Source organism: Eschrichtius robustus, chromosome 16, assembly GCF_028021215.1.
Source record: "Eschrichtius robustus isolate mEscRob2 chromosome 16, mEscRob2.pri, whole genome shotgun sequence".
NCBI classification, from domain to species: domain Eukaryota; kingdom Metazoa; phylum Chordata; class Mammalia; order Artiodactyla; family Eschrichtiidae; genus Eschrichtius; species Eschrichtius robustus.
In genome coordinates this window covers 29,528,653-29,553,355 of record NC_090839.1, presented here as the reverse complement: position 1 = coordinate 29,553,355, position 24,703 = coordinate 29,528,653, and the positions used below count along the sequence as shown (strand labels likewise).

General features: G+C 53.8%; 1 protein-coding gene and 1 long non-coding RNA gene across 2 annotated transcripts in view; one reads left to right on the top strand and one right to left on the bottom strand.

The window, feature by feature from the left end:
- Positions 1 to 392, bottom strand: part of LOC137778323 (tyrosine-protein phosphatase non-receptor type substrate 1-like) — a 42,894-nt gene extending 42,502 nt beyond the window's left edge. The window contains exon 1 of the mRNA XM_068565286.1: positions 34 to 392. The gene's annotated coding sequence lies outside the window, so the exon portion shown is untranslated. The remainder of the gene's footprint in view (positions 1 to 33) is intronic.
- Positions 41 to 21,768, top strand: LOC137778324 (uncharacterized). Its single transcript, XR_011076838.1, has 3 exons — positions 41 to 425; positions 3,792 to 3,869; positions 21,634 to 21,768. It is a non-coding gene; the product is annotated as an uncharacterized lncRNA (long non-coding RNA).
- Positions 21,769 to 24,703: the final 2,935 nt, after the last annotated feature.

Genomic DNA, 24,703 nt, shown 5'->3' with positions numbered 1-24,703 from the left:
CTCGCCCCCTCCTTCGGCCAGCCGGGCTCGGACCTGCGCCGCCGGGCCGGCGAGGGCTGCGAGACGGTGGAAGAGCCGCCGGGGCTGCCCAGAGCCCGGGCCCCTCGCTCCACTTTGCGCAAACTTGTTTTTCTAAGGTCAGCGCCGCGAGCCGGTTACATCGTCCTCTTAAGGTGGACTGGGGAAGTTGCGGCCGGCCTCCCCTCGCCTCCGGACTCCGGCCGCGGTCAGTCCCCCGCTTCCCGCCGCGGGAGGCTGGAGGCGGCGAAGGAGCGGGGGAGTGAAGGAAGGGGGAGCCTGCCTTTCGCCCCTCCCCAGTGGCCCTGCCCCTGTGCCCCAAAGCCGAAGGCCCCTCTCGGGGTGGGTGAGGGCCAGAGGGGCCCCGATTCTTTCAGAGCTGGGCCGAGGTGAAGGAAAAGCAGGAAGTAAGTGAAGGTAGGGGGAAGGGGGGGAGGAAGGAGAGAGTGATGGTACAAAAATAGCGTGTGTGTAGGAAGGACTTCAGTACCGCCTGGAAAAGCTTGCGGGGAGGAGAGGGAGTAGAAGAGGGGCTGTGGCCAGGAAACCCGAAGGGAAGGGTCCGGGCCTCCCTGGGGAGGTGGGCTCTCTTAGCGAGGTTCCTCTCTGTCAAGGCTGGCTGATTCAGGGGTGCAGAAGGCCCAGGCAGGGGTGCGGGGCCAGGGGGAACTTGAAGGCCTGGGCTTCAGGAAGATGGCTGGCGGTGAGGAAGATGAGGGGATGGGAGGAGAGCAGGGGCCAGAGGCCTGGAGGCAGGACAGAGCCTGCTGGTGAGAAAAAAGCAACCATTCTCCCTTTCTCAATCTCTCTCTCTGTTTCTCCCCTTCTTTGAGGGAAAGCTGTGTACCCAATAGCCAGAGATAGCAGGTGCGAATCCTCTGGTCACCCGGACAAAGAAGGCTCCAGACTGTGGGAGGGAAGGGAGACCAAGACCCTCTGCTAATTGTAAATAACAATAGCCAGTTTGGCTTCAAAAAGCCGTTAGGACGATATCAAGCAAGGTGGGAGAAGGGCCAGTCCTATAAACTGAGTGGGGATTGAGGCTCAGAGAGGGAGGGGACTTGCCCAAGGCCACACAGCAAGGCCTGGGTAGAAACCAGATTTGAATTTCTGATTCCCAGGCTAAAGATCTTTGTACAGTGACAGCCCCCACTTCTCCCACACCTCCCCGGACCCTACCCCAGCCTCCCTGTCGAGTGCCTGGTCCTGGTATGGTGCTAAGACAAGGAGGCAGGCAGGGTGCTGCCTAGGTTCAAATCCTGCCAGCCACCTCTTGTGAGCTGTGTAGATTTGAGAAAATACCTTGTCATTTTTGTGGCTCAGTTTCTTCATCTGAAATGAGGCCAACAGGACTATCAACCTAAAAAGACTGGTGTGAGGTTTAGATGAATTAATATTTATACAACACTTTAAAAAGTGCCTGGCATGTACCAAGTGCCACATAGCGTTTGATAAATAAGTCAAGCATTTGACAGCAGTCCTTGGGAACCCACAGGGATCTGGGCAGTATTTGAAGTGCAAGGGGATTTTCTTTTCTTTGGGTGGGAGAGTACAGCAATGACCCACGCCATGTCCCTGTCTGCAAGGAATTTACATTCTAGTGGGGAGACAGATAGGTAGACAAGCAGAAATAATTAATGAACAACAGAAGGTCGAGCTTACACAGTGAGAAGGGTGCACTCATTTAGATAGGGGTAAGGCCTCCCGAGAAGCTGGGAGCTGAATCACAGAGGGGCAGCAAGGTGAGGATTTGGGGATTTGTTCCAGGAAGAGGGACCAGCACATATAAAGGCCCAGGGGCCAGCTTGGCTGGAGGGGAACGAGTGAAGGATGGGGGAGAGTGGTCCAGCTGGGTGGCCTTGCAGGCCTTGCTAAAGCACCTGCATTTATTCTGCAGGAAAGAAATCGTTGGCGGGTGTTAAGCATGGTCTGACTTATGTGTTTAAAAGGCCACTCTGGCTATAAGTGGAGAGTGGGCTGGAGGGCAGGGAGTGTGGAATCAGGACACCAATGAGGAGTTTTTCTAGGGTCCTCCTAGTATCTGAGGTGAGGGTAGGGAGTCTCTAACTGTTCAAGGCCACTTGTGACTGAGACCACGAAGGTGACCAGTGGGGCTTCTGGGAAAATCCATCACCCGGATCCATCTGGGTGGAAGTGGGGCCCGGGGCTGCTGCTGAAGGTCAGAGATGAGGCAGCCTCTGGCCTGGGCTTCCAGAAGGCTCTGCTGTTCACTGTACACACACACACACACACACACACACACAAACCTGCCCGGGATTAGGAAACTGCGGATTAGGGAAGGATAATAGTGGAACCAGCTGCTATTTATATGTAGCACCTTAGGCCAGGGCGCCCAGCAGGGCTTCCCAACACCCTCACCTCCGCCCCACGTGGGGGCCCTGGCCTTGTTCTCCTGACCCAGCATCCACATAAAAGTCACCCGTGGCTGACTGTCAGGGCTGGGAAGTCACTGAGACCAATGGGCAGCTGGATATACTGAGGTGGGGGTACAATTTGCCTGAGGTCACACAGATTATGGCAGATAATTGAGGTGAATCAGCCCCCCTTCATAGCAGGCTGGGCACTGGGGATGCAGCAGTTGGGAAAAACAGGCAAAAACCCCACCCCAAGGAACTGACATTCTGGTGAGGCAAGCAAGTCAGTCTGTAAAATAGCTAGTCTGTGGGATGGGGATAGGCTGCAGGGTAAATAAAGCAGGGTAGGGGCCCAGGGCTAATGAGAGAGGAGAGCATTAGGGGAGGCCTCAGAAGAGGTGATATTTGGGCAAAGACTTGAAAAATGTGAGCTGGAGCCAGAGGTGGCTCCATCCAGGCACTGGTCCTCAACTCTCTGTCACTCCCTGGGGTAATGTGTCAGCACATCCTCGGGCTGGACCTTCCCTCCACATCCAGAACCAAAGGACTCCTCACCCCTCCCTGCTACCACCTGGGTCTGAGCCTGCATCATCTCCCACCTGGGTTCCTTCTTCCCACCCTTGTCTGTTCTCCACTCAGCAGCCAGGGGTCAGCCCACGTCCCTCCCCTGTTGTCCAGCATCTGTGGAAAGAAGATTTGAATGAGTGCGTGGAGGGGAGGGTCAGGGCCTTGAAGTCAAGACTGCCTATTTGACTCATTGGACTTGGGGAAAATTTGTTTTATGAGCCTGTCTCTTCATCTGTGAAATAAGAATAACAAGGTCTACCCCTCATCAAGGGGTCGGTGGTGGCACAAATGTGAAAGCAACTGTGGTGGGAGCATATCTGGAGTTTGCCTCCGCAGGTGGGGTGATGGTGCCCTGTGTGTACCAGGCCCTTTGATGTCTTCGAAGCCTTAGCAACCCCACTATGTCTCCAGAGGTGAGGAAACAAGCCCAGGGACAGAAAGCGACTGGACCAGGGTCACTCTGCCAGGGCACGCAGGAACCTGCAGGGACCCAGTGCTGCCGGGCACCAGCCCTGTGGGCTCTGCTCCTCGTTTCCCGTCACCCTGGGCTTGGCGTCAACACGCAGGCCCGCCAGCCACCTTTGTGTGGAGCCTGTCATGAGGCCGGAGCTGCCAACGACCTATTTTTCTGGGCAAGAGGAGCCATTTGGAGTTAGAGGCCTCAGCTGTGGAGCCAGAGCAATAAAAATAAAACCAGCAAGGGCTCCTGGGCAGCCTGGATCAGGGAATCGACCGCCCCAGAGAGGAGCTGCTGAGGGACTGGAGAGAAGCCGGTGGGGGCCGGAGGAGGGACTGTCCTCACTGTACCTGGCTCTGTTCTCTGACCCATAGGTGCGTCATCTCCAGAGGTCACAGAAACTGCAGTTCAGAGGGATGGAGTGACTTGCTCGGACATGGGACACACAGCTAGTGAGTGACCAAGCCGGTTAGGATTTGAACTCAGTTCTCCAAATAATACCGACAGTTCCCGTTTGTTCAGCATCTACTGTGCTTTACAGGCATATTTTTGCGACATATTCAAACCACACCTGGGTACTCATAATTCCTCTAAGCTGCCTTGGAGGGGTCTCTGCTCACAGGTCACCTTGCCAGACCACCCTTTTAAAAGTCATCTCCCCCCACCCCAATGTGCTCTACCTCCTTCCCTACTTTCTTTTGTCTTCATTGCATGCATCACGACTTGCCAGCGTTGTGCATCTGCATTGCATGTTGTCCATCTCAACTAGCTGCAGGTCAGCCTAGCCCTGGGGCCCAGTGCCCGGCCGTGGGAGCACATCCTATGGCTCAAACCCCAGCACTGCCTCAGACCAGCCGTCCGGCCGGTTACTGTGCCCATCTGTGCCTCACTTACCCAGATTCAGGGATTGATGGAACCAGACCTGAAAGGTCTCTTGTAAGGGAAATGAGTTAATCTGGGAAAAGATGTTGGCTGTTGTCATTGTTTTCTCCCAGCACTGCGGCCCCAGGGCCTTAATAGTGAACAGTAGGTTATCAGTAAATATCTATTCAATTACAAAAGTGACCTGCCCAAGATCACATGCTAAGACATTGGCAGAGTCTGGATTTGAAGGAGGATTTCTCTGAGCCTGTGCTTCAACGCACCCTACTTTATAATCACCTCTCCACAGCCCCCACCTTCCGGCCACAGCTGAACAGGAATCAGAGCTGAGCAGGTATCATCCTCACCTGGAAGGACTGTTAAAACATAGATCCCAGGGCCCCACCCCCAGAGTTTCTGATTCAGTAGGTCTCAGGTAAGATCTGAGAATCTGCATTTCTAACAAGGTCCCGGGTGATGCGGCTGCTGCTGGTCCAGTGGTTCTCAAAGAACCACTGAATGGACGGGTGGGACTGTTTCGTGAGCACAGTTTCAGCTTTCCTGTGGTCTATCCCTCTGTTTTCTGTCCTCCCAGCCCAGGGGAAAGCAGAGGGGTCAACAGTACTGGTTCAGAGACTGCAGCTACTGCCCCAAAGCTGCGGGGCTCTGACAGATCACAGAGCCAGGGCCTGGGGGAGCCGTGCTGTAATTAGTGTTTTCCAGGGGAAGTCAGCAACTAAGCGACTTGGCAGGCAGACAGGTAGGAAGCTCGCCTGAGCTCGTCAGGGGTGGGACTGCACCGCCAGGCCCTAAACACTGTTCTCAAGCTCTGGGGATCTGGCTCTGCCTGGAGCTGAGCCCAGCTGTGTAGAGCCTAGCCTCCCCCTACACCTCTGGGTGGGGGGTCCCCTGCAGGGTGGAGATGCAAGGGTGGCATCAGGACAGAGTTGATTGGCTCAGCCTGTACTAGGGGACCTGTGTTCAAGTGCTGACTCTGCCTGATGATAATACTAATCACAGCTAAAATGTAGGACTGTTAACTAAGCCCCAGGCCGGAAGGATTTCAGTGGATTCTCTCACGCTCCTCTCACTCCAACTTTCTGATGTGGACACAATTCTTATCCCCATTTCACAGATGAGAAAACCGAGGCACAGAGAGGTTAAGGGACTTGTGCAAGAGCGCACAGCTTGTGAGTTGCAGAGTTGGACTTTGAATCCAGGAGTTCTCATTCCCCAGCCCCTGCTCCAAACCTCTGCACATTCTGACTTCTATAATACTTTGCTATGAGCCTGGAGGCCCCACAGCACAGTCCCTGGGTCTCCATCACCATGGAGGGGCTTGCTGATTTCCAGGCCCCTCTGTGGTGCTGAGCACCAGGCCTGCTGACGTGTTGCAAGCATGAAAGTATCTGGTGAATGGAATAATGAATCAGCAGATGTGTCTGACTCTTTCCAGTTGTGATGGGACAAGACAGTTCGGTGGCTGGGAGGCGTGCTTTCAACTGCAGGTTCTGTCCCTCACTAGCTGTGTGATCTTGGGTGGATCTCAGCCTCCATTTCCTCATCTGGAAACAGGTTTGAGGGCAGGATTAATGGATATAAAGGGAGTGAAGGAGGGAGAGAGAGAAAGAGAGAGAGAGAGGGAGAGTGCAAACGGCAGTGAGAAGCCGGTTTGGCACCTGCCTCTGTCCCGTCTTCTTCCATTCCTGCAGTTGCTCGGGCGAAATACCTTCGTGTCTTCCTTGAACCCTCTCTTCCTCGCCCCCGCCCCACTCACAGTCCTGCCTGCCAATCCTCTTGGCTCAACCATCAAAAGAGACCCAGAATCTGATCACTTCTTACCACCCGTATTATCTTCTGGTCCCACCTGCTTCCTTCCATCTCCTCACTGGTTTCCTGTCTCTCACTGGACTCCTCATCTGGTCCTTCCTTCAGTCAAAACCTCCAACAGTCTTGCCTCTCATCTCTTGGAATAAACCCCAAAGTTCTCAGTGTGACCCACAAGGCCCCTTGTGATCTCACCCACTCCTCCATCTCTGACCTCGCCTACCCCCTCTCCCCCAGCTCACTCCACTCCAGCCATGCTCATCTTCTCCGTATTCCAGGAATACACCCAGCAGGTGCCCTCCTTAGGGCCTTTGCACTTGCAGCTCCCTGTGCCTAGAACCCACTCTCCCCAGCTAACCACCCGGCTTGCTCTATCTCTTTCTTTGTGTCTCTGCTCAGATGTCCCCTCCTGGGAGAAGCCTGTCCTGACCACTCTTTCTAAAAGTGTCCTATCATTTCTTACACCCCAACCCACTTTATTTTTCTCGGTGGCATGTAAATACGACATACTCTTTGGTCGCTGGAGCTTTCCCCCACCCCATTCGAGCTCCATGCGGGTCTCTGTGTTTGCTCTCCAGCACCTGGAGCCTTGTCTCTGCAGAGTGGGGCCTCCGCACCAGCTGCTGACAGAGTGAAAGGAGCCCGGCAGGGAGCAGCTCTGTCCATGTGGCGCTGGCAGCTCCCCTGAGGGTGCAGGTTCCTCTGCCCCCTGCCCCCACTTGGCCTGGGTTTCCTCAAGAAACAGATGTCCTCCTTGAACTTGGGTTTCCTTCCTAGGCGGGGAGGCCAGGACTCCAGTTGGCCTCATTCCTGTTCCCAAGAGGAAGTATCTGTCCCTGGGCAGGAAATGGCCTGGCTTTCAGGGGAAGCTGAAGCAGCACACACCACGCTCCCTGCTCCCAGCTTCTGAAGAGTTGGCGCTGTGGCCTCAGGGCAGCGGGTGGCCATGCTGGTACCACGCCGCCACTGCCCCTGGAGGGAGGAGGGCAGTGGGATGGAGGTCCCCCCAGAACTCATTTCCAGAGCTCCTTGGCCTCTTACCCCATGGGAGCCTCACAGCCACGCTCTGCAAAAACTGGGCTTGCATGTCAGCCTTGCCCGGCTGGAGTTTGTTCCACTTACGTCTACCCACTTGTACAGATGAGCAAACAGAGGCTCCAGGAGAGGCAGAGACTGCTGGGCGACATATTGGCCTAGTGGAAGCAAGGTGATGAACCCAGATCTTCTGATACCAAATCCTTTACTCCACATCTTTATCCACAATCCACCCTCTTCCCTGACCAGAAAGAAAGTAGTAATGGTCCTCATGGAATGGATAAGAAGACTGAGGGGAAGAGAGGGAAACAGGGTGGCCCGAAGTCTCCCCACCGAGATGCTGACAGGCCCAATTGGAAGGTATTAGTCTGTGTGTGTCCTCCTAGTGTTTCTTCTCCCCAGTTTCAAGCAAATACTGGGACTTAGTAAACAGCTATCGTAGGGATTTGGCAGAAGGGTGCCCAGAGTAAGGGCTTCTTGGTTTTTGTAAAGTCTGAAACTGAAGAAGTTGCCAGAGAGAAGTGGGAGAGGCTGGAGGGAGGCAGATGTATTGGATGTGGCTGCTGGTGGGCCCCAGACTGGAGAGGGTGCTGCCCTTCCCCCGGCGGGATGGGGGGTGGGACAAGGCCTCAGTGCAGGCCTCCTGGTGGCCCTGGGAGGCCAGACCTGGGTTCCAAGGCCTCTGGCCTCGCCACACAGGCTCTGTAGTCCCACGGAGCTGCTGAGCTAGTGGACCCCTTGGAGTGGGACAACTCTCATGGCCTGCATTCAGTCAACAGATATTTGTTGAGCAGCTACCTTGGGCCAGGGGCTGTGCTGGGTGCTGGAGGCATTTACATTCTAGTGGGAGAGATGGGAAAATGAATGCATGAGTCATGAAATACCCTGCATGCCATGTGGGCAGCGGTAGCTGCTGAGAAAAAGGAAGCAGGGTGAGGGACACAGACTAATGGTGGTGAGGGGTGCTGCTATCCTGTGCAGGGCGGCAGTGAAGGTCTTGCTCAGGGAATGGAGTTTCCTGAAGGATGTGAGAGGGAGAGCCACAAAATGAAAGGAACAGCCAGTGCAAAGACCCTGGGGTGGCACGGTCAAGGACATGGGCAGCTGTGGGGGCTGCGGTGGGGAGGTGATCTTGGAGAGGAAGCAGTGCTCACAGCCTCACAGGCAAGGCAAGGCCCTCAGCTTTCACTTGGAGTTACAGGGAAAGCAGTGTAGACAGATTCCTGGAAACCACCTCAGATTTCCTGGGACTCTCTAAGACTCTGGAACTGAGCAAACTCTGGAGAGGAGGGAATCCCCAGAATGACCAAGAGTGAACTTGCTTCCCCTCATCCCAATGGATAGGATCACAGACCAGAGGAGTTTAACGTCAACCAGGGCTTCCCAGACTTTAACCCAGTTAAATGTAGATTCTGACTCAGTAGGTCCGGGTGGAGCCTGAGACTCTGCATTTCTAACAAGCTCCCATGTGAAGCTGTAGTTGCTCGTCCACAGACCACACTTTGAGTAGCAGGTGCCCAACTGTGCCTGTGGCCTGGGAATCCTACCTGCTGTTCAATTTCAAACCTAAATCCTTGGGGTGTCCTTTGAGCCTGAGGGCCTGAAACTTGTAACTGTTGCTCACAAGAAGCAATGGCTCTTTCCCGCCCCATGCAAGCCCCACCCCTTCCCTGGGAGCTTGGGGGGAGCAATGGGCCCCAGAGCCAGCCTGCTGGGGTCCACACTCCAGCCCTGCTGGCCACGGGTGGTGTGACTTCAGGGAAGAGATTTTGCCTCTCTGTGCTCAGTTTCTCATCTATAAAAAGGAAAAAATAGCCTTTTTTTTTTTTTTAACAGGGCTATTTTGAAGATTTAAAGAAATAATATATATCACAAGTCTGGCACACAGGAGGTACTCAATAAATGTTAAACATCACTCCCTCTAATTCCGCCTGTCCTTTAAGGTGTGTAAAAAGATGTATTTTGATCTTATTAATTCAACTTTTTCTATTTTCGTGTCTGTCTATGAAGTATATATTAGTCTAAAAGTATATAGTACATTTATAAAATACACAAATAAATGTACATTGGGGTGCATATTTAAAAGGTTTTTACTGACAGGGAATATGATTAAAACATTTTTGAAGACGACAGATTTAAAGCCCGGTGGAACTGATAGAAATAGAGAGTATTAGAGCCGGAAGGAATTTCAAAGTCCTTCAGTTCCCCCATCACTCCCTCTCTCATCTGACATGCAAACCTCTCTGTTACACTAGATTGCCACTAGCAGTGGGGAGCCCACTACCTTTATGGGCAATCCAATTTGTACAGCTCTGGGAACAGTTTCCTGCACTCGGTGCCTACCTGTGTTTCAGCTCCTCTGAGCTCCCACAACCTAACTGAACTGCTCCCTCCCACTTCATGTGTCTTAGCTCTGCAATCTCCCAAGGGCCCAAAGCTAGGCTGTGTGCATAGTAGGCCTTCAATAATGTCCCATGAATGAGTGGGAGTGGCAGAGGGATGAGAGGGGGATGGGAAAGGTGACATTCCTGTCACTCCTCATTTGGAGGGTGCACTAACATCTCAGTGCTGTGTCCTCCTGGGAGTGTGTCCATCTATATATTATGTGTCTATTTGTTTGCGTTTGTTTGCATGTGTTTGTACATATGTGTATGTGTGAGTTGCCACTGTGTGTTTTACTGTTGTGGCGTGTCTCTATGGATGTGTGTGTGTGTTGCACTACAAATATCCATGTGTGCTGTACATGTCTTTCTCTGAGTCTTTGCATGTCTGCGTGTTCGGGGATGTGTCACTGTAGGGTTGTGTGTCTGCCTCTGTTTGGTTTGTTTGCATTGTGTGTATTACACACGTGTGAGTGTGTGCTGTCTGTAGATGTCCACGTGTGGTGTGCATGTCTCTCTCTGTGTCTCTGTGTGCCTGGGGCCTTTCTTTGTGTGTTTCGCGCTGTGTGTGTGTGTCTGCATGAGTGTGTCTCCCCTCCCCTGCTCAGCCATTTCAGGGAGGCTGGTAACTCCCTGCAGCCTGGTCGACTTAAGGCCGTCTGACTGGCAGGCAGCGAGGGTTCCACACCCCTCCTATCCTGCTCGGCTGGGCTGCGCTAATCACTGGGTTACATGCAGATGGCAAATGTGTGGCTCCCAGGCTTGGAGGAGGGACTGTGTGTGTGTGGGGGGGGGGTATGCAGATGAGTGAGAAGGCAATTTAAAGGCAGAAAGGGGAAAACAAGCCTCCTTGGCTTTGGAGTTAGGGTTGGGGTTCTCTCCAGACGCATGGTTTTTATTAAGAGGACACGATGGCTGATGTTTTCCTTCCCCTAATCAACCTAGCGTCTTAGAATCACAGGATCCTAGAATCCTAGAATTTTCCATCTAGAGAATTCTATAGAATTCTAGAATCTCAGCCTCATGCAACTCTAGACTCTTAGAAGCATATTCAAGAACTCTAATCCTCTTGGGATCTTAGCATCTTCAAATGTTGTTCTTCTCTCCCTCCCCCTTCTCTTGCTTTTCTTTGTACAGAATCATGGCCAGGCAATGACTTTGAAGGTTCATCCAGTCCACCCTGACACCGCCCCCCCACCCCCCCCAACATCGGGCAGGGCAGTGGAGAGAGAGGCCCAGTCAGCTGGGACGTTTTTGGGGATGTTGAACTGGAATCTTCCCTTGGCAAGGACTTGTCTCCTGAATGGTCTGGGCTCATATTACCCCTCCACCTTCTGCAGGAACTGAGACAAAGGCGCCTTTGTCTGCAGGGTATGTTTTCAGCCTTTCAGGAACTTGTGTAACAGGCTGCAGGTGTGAGGAAAGCCTAGGGGCGGGGCTCCTCTGATGGCCTCAGCAGTGGAGGCTCAGTAACCCAGTCTGGGGTGCAGTGGGCACCAACAGGCAGCCACCCTCCCCAGGATGTCCACTGAGGTGTCTCCTTCCCCTCATCGCTTCTCAAGATGACAGCTTAAAAGGTCAGATTATGTCCCATCCCAGGGATCCTGGGAGCCATGGATGGTCCCTGAGGGAGCTCACTCCACTTACTTTGAACTCCAGGACTCAAACTCTTTGGCGTGGCAACTTTTCAGGTCCCAACTACTAGCCATCCCATCTCTCCCTCCCACATGTGACCAGCCACTCTGAACTCCCTACTCACCTTGAATCTATTTTACATCTTCATGCCTCCAAATCTTTGCATGGGCTTGTTCCCCTCTGGCCTCTTCTTCAGGGTGCAAACTCATTCATCCATGGAGCGCAAGCTCCCACTCAGTTGTAAGTGCCATGAAGGAAAAAGTTTGACTTATGTAATACTTTATTTCCCAGAATCTACAACAATGTTTACCACACAGTAGGTTTTCAACAAATGTTTGTTGAATGACTAACTGATTGAAAGTATCCTTCACAATATCTCCTCTGAAACCTCTATTCTCCAGCCCCTTACAGGTATTTCCCTGGGGCCCAGAACTTACTACCTTAGGCTATGGGTCTTTGCTTACATTGTCTGTCTTCTTTACTAGACAAGGAACCCCTTGAAGCTGAGATCATGTCTGGTCAATGTTTACCTGCAGCATCCAGTTCAGAGCCTGGCACCCAGCAGGTGCCCAGTAAACACAGGGCAGTTGCCAGCAGCCCGGCTTGGTGATGTGCAATCCCCTTTTGGTCCCAACTGCAAGTGCTGGTCCAAGCTGTTGGGAACATCTGCTTCAAAGTCTCATTTGCAATTATACGTTCCTAGGCTCTCTCCACTTAATGTTTAATAACTAGACAGCTAGCCTTCTCTGGCAGCCACTTAAGCCCCTGATTGCCTCTTGTCTGAACTTGGCCCTGGGTGAGGCCGGGACCGCTCTGGGGTTAAGTGTAAAGCCCGTATCCTGAGTCTGGGGCCAGCATAAGGTGGTAGCCTCAGAGATAGGAGGAAGGAATGCCCACTGGCTTGAAGCTCCTGGATGACCTTACCACGCAAGGCAGGTTGGGCATTGGCTCCAGCTGGCTCCACCTCTCCTCCCTGCCATATAGGGCTGTGCCTGCTCATGCCCTCTTGGGCTGGGGAGGAGGAGAGAGGAAAAATGTCAATGGGACCTTCCCTGACTCACATCCGAGCTGGGCGAGAAGGAAGAAAGGGGGATTCCGCCTGGGCTGTGTCCCAGCAGGAAAGGTGGGTCTATCCTGTGTGGCTCTGCCCCCAGAGGCCAGGGCCAGTCCACGTGAGGGCTGGTGGCGCCACAGAGTGGGTTCTGGCAGCTGTGCCAGCCTCTTTTGGCATAGGGTTGGGGAGTCCTTCCAAGTGGACTGTGGAAGGGGATGAGGCAATGGTAATGACCTGACCCTTGGGTTTGCTCAAGCACCTGCCCAGCACTGGGAAATCCCGTAGACTGTGAGGCCGGCCTGCTCTGCAGCAGACCTCTGCAGGGTTGCTGGGGCAAGAGAGTGAGGAACAGTCATGGGAAGGCTGGGGAAGAGGGTACAGCAAACACAAAGGCTCTGAGGCTGGGCTGCTGGTACCGCTGAAGCCTTGGGGTCCAGAGAAGGGTCAGGAAATGAACTTCAGAGCCAGTTTCTCAGTGGATGCTGGGGGAAGGTGCTGCTGGAATTCACACCTGGGAATCGTTGACTTTTCAGATCCCAGAGGGGATTTTCAGAGTCAGGAGACTTGGTTTCCAGGTCTTTCTCTGCCTCTAGCAAGCCCAATGACCCTGGGGAAGTCCAGGCGAGTCCTTGCCCGGTGTTCCCGCTGCCACTGCACTTACTGCACAGCATGACTGCCCGACCCCTGCCAGGGTGGAGAATCCTCCTTCTCCCCTTAGAGGTCATCTGACCCAACCCAGGAAACTGAGACCAGAAACTCCACCAGCAGAGTCGGCAGGGCGGGTCTGGGTGGCAGGTTGGGCTTGGTGCAGCACATTCTGCTCTTACAACGGGCAATATTTATCGAGCACTTACTATATGCAAGGTGCCATGTTAAATAAACCCTTTACCCACATCCATAATCTAATTTCATCCTTGTCCCCTCCTTCCCTCACCCCCTTATCCATTTACGACAATTGTTGACCTTTAGAACCCAATTCTGGTCCATTCGTCTCTTTCCACCTCAGTGCTACCCTCACGGCCCACCATCTGCTCACGCCGGGATGCTGTATCAGCCTCCTCTCAGCTCTTCTGCTCCAACTTGCCCCCTGCAATCCATCCCCAACCAGCCTCCAGGAGGCCTTTGAACAATTTAAATTGGATCATGTCCCTTCCCTGCTTTTGAACCTCCAGGGCCTGCCACAGTGTTTAAAATCGAACCCAAGTCCTACGGCTGACACTGCTCAATACGCCCTGTCCCTCAGTCCTCTCCATCCTGAGGTGGTACCATCCTCACGGCCCACTCTGCTTCAGCCACACAGGACTCCTTCCTGTCCTCGAACATGCTGGTCAAGTCCAAACCAGGGCTCTGTGCTTGCTCTTCCCTCTTCCTGTGACCTGCCGCTGACTGCTGGCGAGGTGGTGCCAGGGATGTGCTTTTTGATTTTGCCGCCGGTTGGGTCTCCTGCCTTGAAGCTGGGGTTGAGGGTCTAGGATTGAAACCCAGCCTCACCCACACCCCTCTGCCCAAAGGCCACTTCGGCAGCTCCTGTCAAGCCTTCTCAGCCCCATGGAAGCCCCCAGTCTGATCGCTGATCAGCGATCCTATTTCCTGCCCACCCTGTGGGTTTCCAGCACTCCCTTCTCTCTTCCGCAGTCGTCGTTACACAAGTTAATGTAATAACAAGACACTTTACCCGTTATCTGATGCAAATACCTTTTGTTACCAGAGCCAGCTCCACAGCTCAGCTCTCCCTGCGACCTAGCCCGTGGGTCTCCTGCTCCAGCCTCCAGCTGAGACCAGGTGGGGGGGAACCCCCCAGAAGTCCATCCAGTGCTCGGGTCCAGGAAGGAGGGTCAGGAGGCACCAACCCTTCTTCTAGCTACCATACAGGAAGCCCACTGTGTGCTGGCCTTTTGCATATTCAGTCTTCACATGACTGCGTGCAGTTCCGACCCCCATCGTACAGACTTGGAGATGGAAGTCTGTGTCACCCTCAAACGGTGTCCAGTTAGGGTCTGTCTGGACGTGCACTCCACAGCTTGACCCCATCCCCCGTTCATTCCTTAGGGCTTTATCTGTGTGATCCCTTTAGACCCCATTTCTCTATTAGGTGCTATTGGCATCTCTATGTATAGATGAAGATGAGGAGGCAACTTGCTAACTGTCAGTAGGTGGGACTCTGTGCCCTCGCTCGGGAGCACAGGAAGGTGGATGTGTGAGTGTGGGGTGTGGTGGGGGTAGGAGAGCCCCCAAACCTCGCTCCCTTGGAAGCTTCCATCCCGTGACCCCACACTACCAGAATCACCTGGCCTAGTTCACGTTTAGTGCCTCAAGCATGTACAAGGCACCTGGAAGTTCACCAGAGACAAGACGGACAGATCTCCTCCAGATGACTGTGTGACTCTCAGAGGACAGACAGCAGGACAAGTGATGGTTTCCCCTCCCATCCATCTCCCCCCGTCCCCCACCTGTCCCCAGTCGAGGATGTGGGGAGGAGAGAAATTGTGTGACAGTATGCAGGGGAGAGGTCTGGTCTGGGTGGGACACCCACTGTGGGTGAAGGCTCTCCCCCCTCACTTCACCTCTCAGTGGGTGACCTCACCCATCATCAGCTTTGAAGCTCCATTCACCCTGATGACTCCCACCCAAGTAACCCCACCTTCTCCCTGGATGCTCCTCCTGGATGCCCCACGGGGCCTCAGACTCAAAGTGCCTGTAAAGGACCTCACTGTCTCCCCCACCTGCTCTTCTCCTGGGTGTCTTTGTCCTCCCAGTTTCCAGAACGTTCCCACACCCTTTGTTTGCCTCCCTTCCTCTCCATAGCCACCCAGCCCCAGTCCTGCCTGGTCTGCCTCAGAAGTGTTTCTCCGAGCAGTGCATCTGCCCCATTCTCACTGTTGCTGCCCCAGCTCAGCCCCACCTGCCCCCTGAGCCGAGGATCTTCCTGCCTCCAGTGTCTCCGACTTCAATCCGATCTCTCCAGGCCATAGGCCAGGCTTTCCGAATGCGAGACTGTGTCCTCCACACTTCAGGGGCACTCTGGCTGCCCTTGGGATGCAGTCCAACTCCTTAACCAGGACTTGAAGGCCTTTCTAAGTCATCAAGTACTCCGCCAGGACCCTGTGGCTGTCACATGTCATTTCTCCAAATATGCGTCCTGGTCTTTGTGTAAGAGCACCATTCTCGCCGCATCTGCCTGGCAAACTCCTGCTCATCTGTCAGAGCCCAACTCTCAAGGGCCTCCTCTAAGGAGGTTTTTCCAACAAGCTCCCCCTTCTGGGTTGGGGTCCCTTTCCTGTGCTTCCCCAGCCCATGCATGCCCCTCTCTTAGTGAACATTCTCATGAAGTGGCAACTTGTGCCTGCTTCTTCCTTTCTCACCAGACATGAGCTCCAGGACAAGGCTGGGGTCGGGGCGGGGTTGTGTGTGTGTGTGTCTGTGGGGGTGGTTGGTGGTTGGAGATGGGACTCTGACTTTAGCTTAGCAGTAAGAGGGCAGGCTCTGGAGCCTCCACCTGAGTGGATCTGGGTTCAGATCCTGGCTCTGCCACTTTCTAGCTGTGCAACCTTGTATAATGGAACTTAAGCTCTCTGTGCCTCAGCCTTTTCATCTGTAAAATGGGCAAAATAATAATATTACCTCCTATATGGGGTTGTTTTGAGAATGAAATGAACATAAAGTACTTAGAAAAGTACCTAGCACATGGTAGATGCTCAATAAACAGTAGCTCTTTTTATTACTCCACATCCCACATAAGCTACTCTTCTAAAGGTCTATTCGCCTAACAATTAAAAAGCTAGTTCTGTCTAGGTCAGAATTATCTCTAAGCCAGTGGTTCTCAAACTCAGATGAGCATCAGAATCAATTAGAATTGTGTGAGAAAGGCAGGTTGGTCAGCCTAGCAGTTCTGGGATGGGCCTGGGAATAAGCTTTTTAGCAAGTTCCCTGCATTCCATTCTAAAGCAGGTAGTCTGATGCCAGACTCAAACCCACTGCTCTACAGGGTGATAAAGGAGAGCTTTGCCATGGAAACATGACTCCCGTAACCAGCCCCTCCTCACCCCCATCCTCTGCACTAGCAGGGAAGTTTTGGGATGTGGCAGAGCAGTCAAAGCCCTGCCTCTGAGCCAGGAGGCCTGGGTTCTAATCCTGGCTTCCTTCTTCTGGGTAAGTGGCCTCCCGTCTCTGGGCCTCATTCTCCTCTCTGGAAAGTGGGGATCCCACCTCCCTGTTGTGAGGGTTGGAGGCTTCTCCATCCAGAGGCGCCCTGAGAGAGAGTCACAGTGAGGGCTCAGCAAGCCAGGGTGGGTGTTACCTTCGCCCTGCAGCCGTTTGTTTTCTGAGGCCTGCTCTCCCTGAGTGTTTTATTTTCTGGCGATGGATTCCAGCTCATGTCCGGGGCCTGCACCTGCATACAAATGCCAAGAGGACAGGCGGGACCCGGGATCTGTCCCCGCCTGCTCTCCACCAGGCACCAGGCTGTGAGTTCCCAGCAGGCCCGGAAGTCCCAGGATCTCCTGTGAGGCTGGGACCACCATGCCCTGTCGTGGCCGGAAGCAACCAGGATACCGGCCCCTTTCAGAGCGAGTGTCCCTGTGAGAGAGTGGCCGCTGGGAGGTCTTCAGGGGACTTGGGAGCTGCTGGGACAATCAGTTGCTGTTTGGGGAGTGAGGTTGGCAGGGCCTTGCCCCTTGGCACCGAGCCCCTGCCAAGCCCCTGCCAAGCCTGGGCCTGGTTTTCCACTGCCTGGCGGTTCCAGGGCACTCAGGGAGGGGACCTCGGGGGATTCATTGCTCCTGTCCCCAGAGCCTTAGCTGTGGTTGAGGAGGCCTGAGCAGGTTTGCAGAGCAGCGAACGTGCTCTGCCTGGGCCTCGCTGTCTGCCCAGGCTAAAGGTGGAATGCTGGGCTGCCGGGGGTCTGCACAGGCCATGGGGATGCACGAGGCCATGTGCTTGGGTGGCCCTAGTCAACTTGACTGGGGAAACAGCAGTGAACGAAACAACATCTCTGCCTCTATGCAGCCTATGTTCTCGCGCAGGGAGACATAGAAGCTGGAGACAGCGCAAGGGAGAAAAATAAAGCAGCATGAGGGGACACAGGTGATGGTGCAGGGACTATTTTCGCTGGAAGGATAAGTGAGTGTCTCTCTGAAAAGATGATACTTGAGCAGAGACCCAAAGGATGCAGTGGAGTGAGAGAGACAATGTGAACATCTAGAGGAAGAGTGTTCAGGAGGAGGGAACAGCATGTGCAAAGCAGCTGAGCAGGGAGAGGACCTGGCATGTTTGAGAAGAGCCTGGAGGCCAGAGCAGCTGGAGTGCAGGGATGGAGAGGGAGAGGGAAGGCGATGGAGCCAGAGGGGTGAAACTCCTCACAACCACCGGGCGGTGGTCCCCCCATCATCATCTCCATTTTACAGATAGGGAAACTGAGCTCAGAGAGGTTAGACAACTTGCCTGAGGCCACACAGCTGGTACACAGAGGCACCTGGTCAGATACCACTCGTTCTGATGCCAGAGCCTCCTATCACCGTCTTATGAAGATACTCGATTGTGAAGTACAGGTGGTGCCTTGTATCAGTAACCTGGGGCTCACTGGGGGCTGGTTGTTTTCTCTTTCACATTCAGCAGGGCTGCGCGCTGGGCACCCAGGAGCAGGACCATCTCTGAGGACCTTTCTGGAGATCTAGGGTCTGACAGGCCTGGGTTGTTATCCTTGCTCTGCACTCACTAGTCACTGTGTTTTTCTGGGTCTCAATTTACTTATCTGTAAACTGAGGCTATTCTCTCTCAGAGGCCTGGCAAGAGGCGGATGAGCTCAGGACGTGGTGGGTGATTAGAAAACACGTAGCCCCCACTCCCTCCAGGCCCCTTAAGTTGTGGTCCTCACACCTCAGAGCAGCCTTCCCTGGGCATGTGTTCAGGAGGAAGCATCTCTCCCCAGGGATGCTGATCTGCAGGCCTAGGGGGCTGAAACAGGCTTCCCAGAGGTGTGGATGCAGGGTCCTGGAGGACCATGCCCCGGGGTAAAACCTTGTACAAATAGGAGCCGTTGGTGACCCCCTCCCGGCCCTTCCCAGGACTCTCCCTGCTTTTCCTTTGCGGCATCCATCACGCTTGTAATTACTTGTTTAGCATCTGTCTGCTTCTCTGAGCTGCATACTCTCTCTGCTGGCCTTGTTCATGGCTCGGTCCCCAGCACTGAGCAGCCTGCCTGGGGCATAATAAATGTTTGCTGGGAAAACAAACACACAGACGCCTGGCTGGCTGAGGGAATGCATGGGTGCTCTTTGGAGCAGCTGGACTCAGTGTACCGCTGAGGTCTGGGATCCGACACAGGCTCTTCAGGCACACACTTCTTGTGTGACCTTGGGCAAGTCACAGTGTCCTCTGCAAATCTAGATAGATGAGTGAGGAGGGGTGGCACGCAGAGGATCCTGGAGAGTTCTGGAGGAATGTGTGCAAAGGCAAGGAGGCTTGTTCAGAGTACGGCCAGGCGTCCGTGGGACCGACGCTGGCCCTGCACTGGGGTGTGTGTGGGAGCGTGGCGGGCACTGTGTGTGCGGAAGCTAAGGCACAGACGGGGAAAGCCCTGGCCTCGTGCCCCTCCGCGGGGGGAGGGAGGGCAGTTCCCAGCCCCTCGTGGGGACCAAGTCCAGGGGGTGATGCCAGGGAGCAGGGGGACAGGGCAGCCTCCCTGGGCAGCCTGTCAGGCCGGTGCTGGGGACCTCAGGCTGACGCACCCAGACACAGGGCTGGAGGCCTGAGGAGCCCAGCGTGCTGGGGATGGGAGAGGAGGGGAAATGAGCCCTCAGACAAGGGCCCTGGCGCTGCAGGGCAGCTGCAAGCACTGGGGCTGTGGATGGAGTCACTGCGCAGACTGCCCACTCACTTCTTCCCTTCCTCGCAGAGCGTTTCTCAACTGGGGTCACGGGGTGTTTGGGGAGCTTAGCTCGGTGGCTGGTGTGTGTGCGTGTGTGTCCGAGGGTGACTCAGAGCGGACCTGCGCCTCTGCGAGACGGAATTCTATCATGGAAATCGTTTGGTGACCCTCGGGTGGCATGAGGTCGCACAGCAAGCTGGCACTAGAATATTTCGAGCTCGTAGTAGTGAAAGCAAACCGCAGTTTGGCGTGTCTTCAGGCTTGAAAGCCGCAGCAGCATTCAGTCATTGTGGCTGTTATCGTCCACTGCTAATGGGGGCTGCTGCTCCCACCCTGGTGAGGGAGAGAGGGCTCAGAGAGGTTAAGTGACTTGCCCAGCGTCACAGGGCGGGTAATGGGAGGGCAGAGTCCAAGGTGCAGTTTGGCCTCTCCCCCTCCCCCAAGGCCGGGCTCCTCCCCGAATGGATCTGCTCTGAGCGGTTCCTAAGCACTGGTTTCCATAGCAGCAGGGCCATTCCTGCACAATGGCTCCCCCCATCTTCCCTGGGCTTTGCTGCTGGGGGGACTGCAGGGGCGGGAGATGCTCTGTTTTGGGGGACAGCCGGAGTGCCAGGCGGGGAGGAGCTGACGGGCCATTTGGATGGTCTTGGGGCCCCCAGCCCTTACAGAAAGGCCACTCTTTTTCAATTCTTCCATTTTGGCTCTGGAGTCGGGTTCACTTCCAGGTAGAGGGTGGGAGAGATATGAAAACACCAGAAACAGAGAATGGGAAAGACAGAGACAAAAGAAATCATACAAAAGCCAAGACAGAAAAAAATGAAGAAGCATGCACTATTTTCCAGACAAATCATTTCATTTCCTCTTTACAACCTTGGGAGGTGGGTTCTGTTTACTACCATTTTACAGATGTGGAAACCGAGGGCAATTGCAGTGCTTCTCAAAGTATAGCCCAAGAGCCACCCTATCTCAGCTGGGAGGTGGCGGGAGAGGGTCCTGGTTAAAATGCAGGTTCCCTGCCTTACCCTGGACCTATGGAGTCAGAATCGCTGGAGTGGGGCCAGGAATCTGCATTTAGTGAATTCCCCAGGAGAATTTTCTAGAGAGCAAAGTTTGAGGTGTCCCCTGTCAGGATGGCTGTTCTGCCCTCTGCTTAAGTTTATGCAACATGTAATGCAGAGCCAGGATTTAGGACCCAGAAGGGAGTGAGAAAGAGAGGAAAGTGACAAAGAGAAGCTTTTCAAGGCAAGACAGATATGCCTCCGGAGAGAAGGCAGAGAGCAGGAGAGGAGTAAGGCAGGAAGAGACATGTGGCGAGGAGTCTGCAGACGAAGAGAAGGGCCAGGATCTGGTGGGACCAGGGTGAGCTTTGCTGACCATGGACTGTCGATCACTCTAAACGCAGCTCTAGCTCGACCCTCACAACAGCCTAATGAGACAGTCCTGTCACGGCCATTCTGGACGAGGAAACTGAGGCATGGAGAACAAAGGGCAGAGCCAGGCTTTGCACCCCGGTGCCTGGCGTTGGAAGTGGTCATGGCTCTAACCATCAGGCAAGGCTCTCTCAGCAGAAAGCTACTGAGGGGGAGGAGAAACCAGGTGGAGAGTCAGGCTTCAGCTCTGAGGCTCAGTGGAGCTCCTTCTACCCCCAGACCACTCCAGCTCAGGAGCCACAGGCTGGTGGCCTGTCTGCTTTCAGTCTCCCGTCAGGGGGACAGAGCAGGGTCTCAGACATGGGCCCAAATCTTGGCTCCAGCACTTACTACTTGTGTGGCCCTGGCACAGTTTCCTCACCTGCAAATTGGAGATACTAGAAAGACAGAGCTAAGAGGGCTGCTGTGAGGCCTCATCTGAGATGGAATATGAGATGTGCACAGAGCAGACCTACTGCTAGTATGTGCTCAGTAACTGTCAATTATGGTCAGGAAGTTAGCTGTCAGGAAGCATCTAGAAGCCCAGGGACCATATAGAAGGCCCTCACTCATGGTGGGTTTCTTGGGGCTCTTTGCCCTAAACTGGGCCAAGGGACGGGGAGAGGCTCCCAGTGAGTCCTGCTCTTCTCTGAGCCCAGGGAAAACCTACCAAACCCAGAATCATTGACGGAACAGAAACAACGACTCACTCACACTCCCATCTGTTGCTACAGGCCCTCAGCCCCTGCCAGTCTCACCAGGTCTTATCTGGAGCCCAACCTGTGACTCCTGAGAGCTCACACCATCTTCTCTGCCCGGGTGCTGCCCTGGCTCTGATGGACCATTGTGTCCACTGGGCCCCTGCCAGGGATACTCTGGGTACCTTGGTGAGGTACACAGCTGAGGCACGGGAGCCCTGGGGGGTGCCCCATTCACCCTGCCGGGAGGAATGAGTCCTCCCATTTTACAGATGAGGAGACAGAGGCTCAGAGTAGACTCACCCCAGGCCAAACACCCGGAAATGGTACAACCAGGACACACACCCACATCTAGCTGTGCTCTGGTTGCCTCCAAGGAGTATTTATTGAGCCTTTGCTGTATACCAGGCATTGGTGACACATGTGGCCATTACCTGCATCTCTCTCACAGGTTGCAGGCAAGCCGAGGGGGAAGGAGGTCCTTCCCGCATGGTGCGATGGGTGCTGTGACGGCAGCTGACATTCACCAAACACGCCAGGTACACCCCCAAGGATTCTTCACGTACGGACTCGTTACCCTTCTCCACAGGTGGTGAGCATAATTTGAGTGGTGAGGAGCAGCCAGCCTTGGTCCTGCACCTGTTCTGAAATGTAGACGGTCCTAGGTTGAGTGGGAAGTGGGGTGGAGGAGGTTAGGAAATGAGCCTTGGGTGGTGGTGGGTGGTGTGATTGCCATGTCTTTACTCTTGTGACAGCGCAGACCAACTAAAGCTCTGATGTTCATTAACTCTATGACTTCCCCTTGCTGCATTTTACAGGATTGGACCTTTGGGAGTCCACTAACATGAGGGAGTGTCTGTTATTATTGCCCCCATTTTATAGATGAAGAGCACTGAGGCGTAGGAATTCTAAGTAGGGAGGATTTGAACCTTGTGCCTCAGTGCTAAGACCTGTCCCCTGATCCTGCTTTTTGGTTCTTTGGGAAGGGAGGGATGAGGGCAGGTTAGGGCTCTGGGTGCCTTCCCAGAGGAGGTGGGGTATAGCCTAGGCCAGAAGACAAGTAGGAGTCAAGACAGAGAAGTGGGGGAGGGAAGTGGGACCAGAGCCCCAAGGGTGGGGTGTGGGGAGCCAGCAGGGGGCTTGCTGGTGGGGCTGAGGAGGTCTGGAGGGCAGAGTGAGCAGAGAGCATCTGCCCGGGTGGGCAGGGCTCATGGGCCCCCACAGGTGCTCCTGCAGAGGGGAGGAGGTGGCTGCAATCTCATCTGGTCACCTGGGTTCCGCTCTGTTAGTAAGATGATAGTGAGGTCGAGCCCTCCTCTGCTCAGGATGCTCCCTTGGCTCCCAGTGCAGGTGGAGAAAAGCCAAAGTCCCTGCAGTGGCCGGCAGCGCCCTGTCCTGCTGACCCCCACCGCTCCTTTGACCTTGCCTCCAGTCCGTCTCCCCTGCTCACTTGGCTCCAGCCACACGCTCATGGCCCCTCTGCCTGCAAAGCTCTTCCCTGAGATAAGTACGTGACCTCCTCGCCTTGCCAAGTTCCTTTTAGAGAGGCCTTCCCTGGCCATCCTATTTAAAATTGCATGGCCTCCTCACCTCACTCCCTATTCCCCTTCTTGGTTTAATTATTACTTTTTCACAACACTTATCACCACCTGATATGCTAAGTAATTTTACTTATTTAGTTAGTGTCTGGCAGCCGCTATGATAATGTCAACTCCATCAGGACTGGGATCTTGTCTATTTTGTTCATTGCTATATCCCCAGAGTCTAGAACAGTGCCTGGCACATAGTAGGTGCTCAACAAGAGCAATTGTTGAATAAATACAAATGGCAACAATGATCTCATGTTATCCTCATCATCCCTCTGCAAGTTATGTCCTCTATTTGCTGATGAGGAAATTGAGGCTCAGAGTAGGCAGATCACACAGCAAGTAAGGGGATATGGTGGGTGCCCAGCTCCCCCATAGGAAGGAAGGATTTACTGCCAGGCTTTTGGGACATAGTAAGTGTAACCCCAAAGATCCAATCATGTAATCCCAAAGATCCAAAATGCAGCATAGGGCAATCACAGGGTTAATGAAATCAGAGCTTGTAATTGGTTTGCAATGCCACAAGAGTAAAGACATGAAATTCACACCGCCCACCACCACCACCAGAGAAAGGCCCGGTGGTCACAGGGTATCATGAACCTGTCTTGTATTAACTCATTTAATTTTCCCAACAACCCTCTAGTGTGGTTACTATTACTATCATCCTACTTCATAGATGAGAAAACTGAGACTCATCTAATTAGTAAAATAAAATCTCATAAATCTCGTAAAATCCCATAGCTAATAAGAAGCCAGAGGTAGGATTGGAAGCCAGGTTCTCTGGTCCAGAGCTCAAGCTATTAACTACTACATTATGCTGCTTGGGTGCCCGCCTTCATCCTCAGCCCTGGCGTGCACCTTGAACGTTATACTAGGAGTCTTCTTCTAGATCCCTGGAGCCTGTCTCCAGTAAGTAGGACTGGGTACAAGGAGTTAACCTTTCCTGAGATGAGATTTCAAGCTGTGAAAGGGAAGCCTTACCTCAGAAGCGTATCAGTCATTCCACACCCACCTCTACGCCGAGGCAAGGGTGAGAAGTCTGCTGGCACAGCAAAAGCCTTTGGAATATGATTTTCTGAAGTGTCGCCTTACCCTTACCACAGCCCAAACGCTCTGGGGCTGGGGATCCCTCACAGAAGCAGTGGGTCCCCTCCCCTGCCCTGCTCTGCCCAGTCTCCGTCTCCTGTATTGAGTCTGGGGCCAGCCAGGGACCAGAGAGAACTGACTCTAAAGGGTTTGGGGTAGGATAAGTCCTAGCCTTCCCTCTGAAAGCCTTCCCCAGAACACATGTGTCTTTAGATAGCTCCTTTTTACTCTGGGGCTATTGGCTGAGGACCTACTGAGTGTCCTATAGCCTTACCATCAGAACCTCACTTAAGCCTCACAACAATTTTGTGCACCTGGTCATTTTGCAAAGCCAATCAATCAATATCTATCAAGCCTGGCACTAGACTAGATCCCAGGGACCCAGTATAGAGAAAGAGGGCAGATGAGGACCTGGCTCTTGGGGAGCTTATGGTCCAGGTGGAGAAGACAGATGAGGAAGGAGGCAATAGTGGGTCAAGTAAAGAGAAACCCAGGGGCCACACAGGCACAGAATAGGAGCTCAGTATATATTTGCGTTTGAAAAGCTCTGAGTCTCTCGCAGGATCATAGCTCTCAGGTACCATCTCCAAAGTGCTGCCGTACTGTATTGATCAGGGCAGAGCAGCTGCTGTAACAGACAGTCCCCAGATCTTAATGACTTAACACCATAATGTTTATTTCTCACTCATGTCCGCCCTACGTGGGTCAAGTCCTCACAGTTATTCAGAGGTCCAGGCCCTTCCCTCCAGTGCCTCTGTCATCCTTTGGGGTCTGGGATTCTTTTCTGGGTCTTCTGCATCCCCCAGCAGAGGAGAGGAAAGGACAGGGTGTGGAGGACCATGTAGGAGG